The sequence below is a fragment of the Sinocyclocheilus rhinocerous genome, unplaced genomic scaffold (genome assembly GCF_001515625.1).
Source record: "Sinocyclocheilus rhinocerous isolate Xijiao unplaced genomic scaffold, SAMN03320098_v1.1 scaffold278, whole genome shotgun sequence".
NCBI classification, from domain to species: domain Eukaryota; kingdom Metazoa; phylum Chordata; class Actinopteri; order Cypriniformes; family Cyprinidae; genus Sinocyclocheilus; species Sinocyclocheilus rhinocerous.
This window is the reverse complement of record NW_015664178.1, coordinates 414,807-424,317: the sequence shown is the minus strand read 5'-3', so window position 1 is coordinate 424,317 and position 9,511 is coordinate 414,807. Positions and strand designations below refer to the sequence as shown.

The 9,511-nt window shown below is 37.4% G+C and overlaps 1 protein-coding gene across 1 annotated transcript in view; it reads left to right on the top strand.

Annotated features, from left to right (window-relative positions):
• hs6st1b (heparan sulfate 6-O-sulfotransferase 1b) overlaps positions 1–9,511 on the top strand; it is a 69,715-nt gene that overhangs the window by 58,406 nt on the left and 1,798 nt on the right. The window lies entirely within an intron of this gene.

Sequence of the window (9,511 nt, the reverse complement as noted above, 5' to 3'; positions counted from 1 at the left end):
GGCCCGTCTGTTTACATTCACTTTAGACACGACTGGTATCCGATATCTGTGTTTAAATTAATTCCCACCCAAAAGGATTGTCTGCAGTTATTGCAATACTATGCACATGGTAGACCCTCGGGTTTTGAATGTTAAAATTATTAAAATTATTTATATAGGTCTAATTCACGTCGAGTTTGCCAGCATGGACAGCGGCTGTCATGCACAAAATCCACAAAATCTGACTGAATGTATAACTGATGGAAAATAACGGTAATTTTCATTTGTTAGGCTATTTTATCTAAAGTTCGTTAGAGGTAGAATTCTTTAGTGAAATAAAGTAGCGCCAAGATGACATTTATTGAAATGAATTTGAATGAATTAACGAGAAAGAGAAAACACGCAAGCAAGTGTGAAGCTTGCGAACAAGTGAAGCTTGTTGGTTTAATTACAAAAACTGCTTAAGCAAAAAAGTTAGCTGTTGCTTTTAGCTGTTGTATTTATAAAATTCATGGGGCAGGGGTTGAAAATCAGCTCCTGAATGTACAATTTATTTCCTATATAAAGCTTCCATATCTAAAAAAATGTGAGCACATACAGCACACCGGCATTAAAGTCCGTGTGAACCGAAGTTGCTGCCGACTTTATTTCAGTGTAGTGACGTATTTCCAGCTGAAACGGAATATTGAATAGAGGGCATGGTTTTATGTTTGTGCTCCTCCTCTCTGTCTGTCACTCATAGCAATCTAATGGTTGGAGGGGTGTGTTTAAGTATATTCTGCCCAAGCTGTCAAACTGACGTCATCAGAAAAGGAATGCCATTCCAGAGCGGAAGTAAATGTTCAGATTTTGATTAAAGATTACGAAGACAAACAATTTTTTTCAGCGGATTAACTTGCACGGATTAATTGTTTACATCAAGTCTGGCAATGTGCACTAGTAAAGTAAATAAAGTCAATTTTGATTTCATGCGGACTTTACCTAGGATTGTCGGAAGGGGAGAAATCGGCCCAAAATCAGCCCAATTATCTTGTGGTGTGTACCCAGCATAAAGAGGAGTCCGATGACAGTCTGTTATATGCACAGGTGCGCGAACAGTTGCGCTGCGCTCGCTTTTTTAAATGTAACCTACAAGGTACACTATCCGTGCTATCCAAACATACAAGGGTTGATCAAAAGTTCAGAGACTATGCCCATGATAAACAACAGACACCGTCCTCTTCAGGGTAACATTAGTCTGTTTGTGTAATGATGCAGTATAGCGCTCCTGACAGACAGCTCTCGTTAAACCCGTGAAGTGAAAGTGAAACCTGTCTCACTTTAAACCTGTTTTTCTCAAAATTCCATTCCTGAAAATCATAGCTATCAGCCAACTTCAGATAGCCATAACTTTTGCTTTTTCAATCAAGCTATGGAGAAAATAAAAACCGTTTTAGAAAGGGCTTGAACCCAGCTTTCATTTGGTATCAAAACATAAAAAAGGTAAAATTTCACCATGTGGTGGGTTTTCCTAGATCGCATCACATATGAGGCAGGGCAACAACTCACTGCATGATGGAGCCTAGAGAACGTAGTTAGAATGTCCCTAAAATTCAAGATATGGGGCAAAAACGCCCCTATTTGAGTTTGTCTCATATTTACATCATATAGTTAAGCAATGTCACACAAGCAATAGGCTAAGTGCAATATCACACGAGTGCAAATGTGATACTGATCTTACACAACAGTTCAGTAAGTAAGAAGTTAATATTGTTTTTTTAGACACAGTGTTGTCTGTTTTGCTCAATTTTGCCAACGAAAATATAAAGACAAAGCAGAACTAGCAGAACTGTTCGTCTCCGAGCAACACACAGCGGCATTTCATTTCTTAATGCACGTTTTGAACGAATAGGGTGAACCATTTGGCACGTTGAACCATTGGCCATAGCATAGGCTCATTGGATTTGAAGCGGCGCTGCACAGACCGATCGATGTATGGCATCAAAGTACCGCAAGAGCGGATAAAAAAGCATGCAGAGTTGTCTGCTCTCTAATCGCTCTCGCGGTACTTTGATGTCACACACCGATCGATCTGATGATGATGATCCACTTCAAGTTGAACAAGCCTAATGATTCAATGGACCATTCATAAAGAACCATTTACTTCACTCCTGAATGAATCAGCCATTTGAACGAATCAAATGAATGAATAAATGACTCGATGACTTAATCATTAAGACATTTACCAACACCTACTGGCAGTTTTAGTTTATTATTTAGAGTATCATTTCATTAAAGAAATAACTTCATATTTCCATAGTAATAATAATAAAATTAATAAAATAAATTATTAAAGGTATAATTCACCCACCCAAAAATTACAATTGTGTCATCATTTACTCACCCTCATGGTCCAAAAGGATATATGTAATAAATTTTATCATACAAAATATTTCTTGCTGAAGCTACTTTTTGTCATGTCTGTTTGATGCTTTACACAACAATGACATAAAATTATCTTTTGGGAGTAATTTCTCAGCCAAATTTGATGTGCGATTAATTTGTGATTAATTGGATTAATTAATCGCCACATTAATTAATTTAAAAAATTTAATCGCTTACCAGCCCTAGTATTTATGTATGTCAGAAAGAGATTTATGTGTGTACATACATGTCCACACTGAATTGTCAAAAATGCTTTTCTTTGTCCAAGTTTTTTTGTACTCCGCTCTTACAGAGAAATGGATTTTCAAGTGGACTGTCTCCAGGATGACAGTCTAGAGTCATTTTGCACAGTCTGGTGCTTTTTGCTGACAAAAAAATGAGACTTCAATTTCCCAACCCACACTCAGAAGCAGCGAGCATCCCTGATGAAATTAAACCAGTCTTCACCTGGCCTGTCATAGTCGTGTCACCTTTAGATGGTTGTCAGGGGTGCTAGTGCGTTAAACCAGTGGAGGTTGGATGCTCTGGCTAGGTGAGGGAACCCTGTGGCAAGAGTCAGCAAAGGTTCTGCATCAATAATGCAGCAATGCTCCACTTCCCTAGTTTAAACGCACCATTGGGAAGGCGGCACTGGGAGTGGAATATCTTAGGAAGTCAACGTGTAGATTTGAATGGCTTTCTCGATGTGCATGTGTGAGAACAAGAGCATCCTGGCATCAACGAAAAATATGGGGGTTAACACACTAATCCAAACCAACCACTGGAAGTTTTCTCCATTTTTCTGCCACTTCCTCTCTGTGTGAGTGTGTCTGAAAGAGGAATTAGTGCCCCCACAGCTGTTTTGTGTCTGGTCTGTCAGAATGGGTGACTGGTCTTTGTGCAGTCATCTTATATTTGAGGCTGATTTGCATGTGGAGTCATGTCAGACGGAGAGTTGTGACGGCTCCACTGTGAGCTGTCAGCCCGAGGAGGAGCTGCTTCCAGCATGCTCTGTGTTCCGCTCTGACCTTGAACTCTACACTCTCCAGCGGGCCGTTCATGCCGTCTCTCTCAAGGGCAACATTTCCTTTCCCATGTCTCAGTGGGAGAGAGCAGGGTTTTAACCTCAATAATGAGATTTTTAATGAACTTGTGGATTGTTTTAATGTATTTGTTAAATGTGTTTGATTCTACAGTGGAAAAGCATGGATTGAGATGAATGATTTTGGAACGAAGAACCACATTCAGGGTAGCATTCCCCCCAATAATTACATCAGTAGTGTTAGTTTTTCAATCGCCGGTTCTTAAACTGTCACATTTGGTCAGTTTAGTAAGTAGTTAAATTGCTGGTACAGGGTTTTTGTGTTACTCTTTAAACAAGCAGACTCTAGCTAAGACGCCATGTAAATTTGCAAGAAACCCTTGCATTGTTTGATAGCAAGATCACATCCAGGCAAGGTCAGCCTTAGGATTAGTCAGTGAGTCATTCAGGCAAACCACTGTTTAGTTGATTTCGAAAATATGTAGATTTACACTCTTGACATTGAAGTTTTGTAGTACAAGAGGATTAAACAAATACTTGCAAACAAAAGGTGCCAGATTCCTACGTTTCCTGTTGACTTTGCCAAAGAAGCCTTGCATACAAACACACAAATTAAAATGCTTCTACCCGAGCTGGCCTCAACTGGGTCTTAATTCAATTATGAAAGACTTTTATAAAAGAGACTTGTGTTCAATAGCTTAATTTATGAGTCTGCACACTGCAGCAGTCCAAGCTCGTAGTATGACCTTCAGTTACTCTGTGAGGTGCCCCAAGTCTCAGTACTTGGTCCATTCTCATTAATAATGTGGCTATTTCGGTGTGTGTTATTAGTATTGACTGGCCTTGCAGAGATCAGGCAGCCAGTTATTGGCTGGGATTTGGATCTGCCGTATGTGTTGATGAGGCCCAGAGTTTAATCACTGTGGAAACCTGAGAGTTATTAAAACGGGAAGCCTTGGCACTGCAGAGGGATCTCGGATGTCTCTCAGGCTCACTAATGATAATAAGCCTTCAGCTTTGTCACCAAAAAGTGAGAAAGGAAGAGAGAATGAATGAATGAGATTTGAAGATACTGAAAAGACATAAAGTGTCAAATGATTCTATTGATTTAGATGGAGAATTAAGGAAAATTTAAACAAAAGTAAATCAGAAGTCAGAAAGTCATTTTAGCAATGAGCTCACATTCTGATCTCACATGTCTGAGAGTGTTCTTGCTGTGACGGGGAAGGTGTTGAAGTCCTCATAACTGTCCTGTGCTTTCTGTAAGGGCCTGGTTAATACATGCACACTGCCACCATGTGGTCAGTAAGGGCACTGCATGTACAGTGAAAGGACATTTGAGTGCACAGTGTGGGCTGGATTGCCACCTCTTGGCCAGAGGCAAGATTATTTAGAATGTGTAACCAGCTCTCAGGCATTTTAGAGGAAATCTGTTTCCTTGGCACATTTGGTCACAGGGGTGTGAAGAGGTAATGTAGGGTGAAGCCCAGCTGGAACAGGTGGTGACGGGGGGTGTGGAATTTGTATCTGAAAGCTAAATCTCTCTGTCGTCAGTTTGGTTGAGATTAATCTGTTGAAAACCACCTGTTAGATTGTTGGCAGTGCTTGGTCTTCCTCCCACTCCACAAATCCTTTGCATGGTTCTGCCGAAACTCACTTTTCCCTGTGGCTTGTGTCTCTGTAGCATTCTCCGAGTGGCAGAATGCTCTGGTAAAGATATTTTTGTGTATTTTCAGGAAAGGTCCCTATGGTGGGCATATAAGCAGTGAGTTTTTTTTCTCTTGAGGTGGTTTCATCACCATCATCTGACTGCTCTCACTTTAAAACAGCCTTTCACTAAAAGACCCTGAGCCATGACTGTTTTTTCACTTAGTTCAGCTCCATATAATGATTGTTAAAGATGTTTGCAGATGTATATATATATATATATATATATATATATATACCAAATATATTGTAAATATTAAATATATTCATATATCCTCCTCCAATGTATACACATCCAGACCTGGAACGTTACAGTCCTTATAGGTTGTTTGCACATGACGTCATTGCTATGGCGAGAAATGCAGCTGGAGAGCAGGAAGTGGTCATTCCTATGGCGAGAAATGCAGCTGGAGAGCAGGAAGTGATTTTTCTATATATAGAATCGCTAGCAGAAACTCAAAATGCCTATGTTTTGTGTTGTTTATGGATGCTCAAATCAGTCAAACCAAGAAACCACAAGGAGCTTTCAAAGAAATCATTTATTTTTTAATTCAACTTGAACTTATCATTTATTGTAATAATCATTTATTTTGGAATAAAACTCACAATGGTGTAACAAATAAGACAATAAAAATCAATATTATATTTTGTCACTGACGTAAATGGTCAAAAAGTATGTTGCTAACAAATTAGAAGTACAATTTATTCATGTAATGTGTAAGGTGCACAGGCAAATTTTGTGACATGATGTAAATAAGATATTATATATGCAATTTAGAGAGCTTCATTGATTATAACGGAACATTGTGAGATTGTGATAAATTGAAGTGAGTTGCTCTCTTTGTAGGCTATAATCAATTCAGAATTTGAATAAAAGTTTTGTTTTACGTGCTGCTAACAGGACCAGCGGCTACGTACCCTGTACATGCAGCAAAGTTTCAGGAGTGGCATATATCCCGCATCCCTCATATAAATGCGGGATTCACTTTCGAAATAGCTTGTTTGCAATCAGGGTTAGTTGCTTAGTCAAGTCAAGTCAAGTCACCTTTATTTATATAGCGCTTTTAACAATACAGATTGTGTCAAAGCAACTGAACAGCATTAACAGCATTAATAGCTTAGCCTATATCCACCGCCTCGATGGCAGGCAAGTCAATTAATTTAGTTGAAAAATTGCTCCTCTTCATAACATAAGGATCACGTATAACATAGTCAAACCAAAATTTATTCAGACACCTTCAACAGTTCACACATTATTAGTTTATTCACTATAGTTTAGAAAATGGTAGTAAAATATGACAAGAACTCCGAGTGAAACTGTGTCAGAGCAAATTAATCTTGATAATGTCAGATGACACTTAAGCAAAACATGGTCAGGTCAAAGTGTCTGAATAATTTTTGGTCTTAAATTTACTGGTAGTCCACTGTATGAATAATTTTTGGGTATAATATATCACAGTTTACTTTATTTTGCTATCCTCACTTACATAAAGAAATAAATGAGTTTGAACATTTTTTTATTTTTAGTACGTTTTTAGTGAAATGTTGTAATATTACAACGTTGGGCCTTTGGGGTAGCAGAATTTCAGTCTGAACAAATCTAAAGATGATCTAAGGGTTCATTTGCAGGGTATACTGCTTATGTAGCCACATAACAGCAGCCTATATATCCATACACAAATAATCACACAATAATAATTGTTTTTATGAATATTACATTTATTATAAAAATATTTTCAATAAAAATTATTTACTGGTATGTACGATGTCTAGCTCTGTTCATAGCCATGTTCAATTCCCATAGTCTCATAATGATTTTATAAATGCTCCTTTCTTTTGAAAACTACTCATTGGTGTTAGATGTCAGAGCCTTGATCATATCTTCTGACACAAACCTTCAGAAGTACTCCAGTGGTGTATGATGGGAGACTGCATCATTAGTGATATCCTAATCAGAGAAATTAATGTTGAGACCGGTAAAGCTGTCTGAAAAATTTTAGGAAGAATTTTATGTTACGGCGCATGGTCTGTGTTCTTGAATGGACTGACTTTGTTGGCATGATGTTCACATAACCATCAGATGGGCCAACAAAAATGGGTGGTCATTTTCCTTGTCCAGTTCACAGGCATCTTTATATTACTTTTCAAGGCTAAATTATCTTGATGCAAGTCAAACCCAATCATACTTAAACATTTTAAAGAATTCACCAATTTTGCAGAATTCACAGATTTCAAACATTTCAAACAATACAGTCTGATAGTTTATAGTGCTCTACTTATCATGATAATAGCACGTACAACCCCCACATTCCAGAACATTATCACCTGGCCCTCATGCATCAAGCACACATTTGAGCAAACAACTTAAGCCCAGAAAAGAAAACAGAACCAGTTAAGTATATTTTAAAATTTAGTTTTAAATATTGCATGACAAATAATTAAAAATTCTCAAAGAAATCATTTATTTTTTAATTCAACTTGAACTTATCATTTACTGTAAATTTTGGAATATTTGGAATAAAACTCACAATGGTAACAAATAAGACAATAAAAATCAATATTATATTTTGTAAATGGTCAAAATGGTCAAAAAGTATGTTGCTAACAAATTAGAAGTACAATTCATTCATGTAATGTGTAAGGTGCACAGGCAAATTTTGTTACCACTCTAGCCCAATGTTGTAAAATTACAACCTTGACATAACAAGCTCAAAATCTAATTTAATCAAAGTATTTAACAGTACCTTAATATCTGCGTGATCTACACATATTACTAATCACAGAAAAAAATATTTTAGGCATTATACTTACTTGCATACTGGTTTATCCAGTCCAATAAAAAGAGGTGAAGTCCCTTGAAGCAAGTGTACAGGTTGTGTAAGTTTATGGCCAGGTAAACAGACCTATTTACAAAATATACCACCCAACAACATTGTAGGACTGAATAATAGGACCTACTAATTGTGTAAATGTGATCTTAAAGGCTAAACAACAAGTACAGGTTTATTTTAGTGGAGCTAAAACTGACGCTGTAATATTACAACAGTGGGCCTTACAGGGTTAATATCTGGTGTCTGAATAATTTTTGGTTTGACTGTATGTTGTGATTTTCTGTTTATTCCTTTCTATTGTAATACTGTCTAAACCAGTACAGTACAGACTTTCCTCCATCTCAGCCATTCTGCTTTTCACTTCCTGTCCTCCATCAGAATTTGGTGTGTCATCAGAATCACGTGATTGCAAACAAGCTATTTTCCTGTTCCTGTTCCTTTTTTTTTTGCATATACAATGATGTTTAAGGTCCATCAATCAAAGGAGTATCAAAACAGACAGGATGTGAAGTGGTGGGAAAGGGTTAAGGCATTGGTGCCCCAGGACATGCTGGGAAGACTCTGAACAAAGGCATTTATTGAGTCATGGTTTACACCTGTTACATCCTGTCTTTCAAAACAAAGTATTAATTGTAGGATAAAGTTGTAGACATACATGTACAGGTTGCATTGTGATCATTTTCTTTTGTTCTACTGTGAATGTTTTGTTGATGATATTAGCAGTTTACTGTAGCTCCAACAACATACATGGCGTTAGCAACAGCAAGGTCATGGGTTCAATTCCCATGCAGTGAAATTCACTTTGGATAAAAGAGTCTGCCAAATGCTTAAATGCAGGGATTTCCGTCAGTTCATAAAGAGAGTCACTTGCTTCATTCCTGAAGTGTGTCATCAGAATCACGTGATTGCAAGCAAGCTATTTTCTGTTCTTGTTCCTTTTTTTTTTTTTGCATCTACAATGATGTGTAAGGTCCATCAATCAAAGGAGTATCAAAACAGACAGGATGTGAAGTGGTGGGAAAGGGTTAAGGCATTGGTGCCCCAGGACATGCTGGGAAGACTCTGAACAAAGGCATGGTTTACACCTGTTACATCCTGTCTTTCAAAACAAAGTATTAATTGTAGGATAAAGTTGTAGACATACGCGTACAGGTTGCATTGTGATCATTTTCTTTTGTTCTACTGTGAATGTTTTGTTGATGATATTAGCAGTTTACTGTAGCTCCAACAACATACATGGCGTTAGCAACAGCAAGGTCATGGGTTCAATTCCCATGCAGTGAAATTCACTTTGGATAAAAGAGTCTGCCAAATGCTTAAATGCAGGGATTTCCGTCAGTTCATAAAGAGAGTCACTTGCTTCATTCCTGAATGAATCAGCCGTTCAAACGAATCAATTGAATGAATGATTCAGTGATAAAATCAGTGACTTGCCGCCACCTGCTGGTGGATTTAGTTTAATTTTTAGCGTATCATTTCAGTTATTTAAATCATATTTCTGTATTCAAAATTTTATATTTAAAACATTAATCTCCACATGAATTTAATT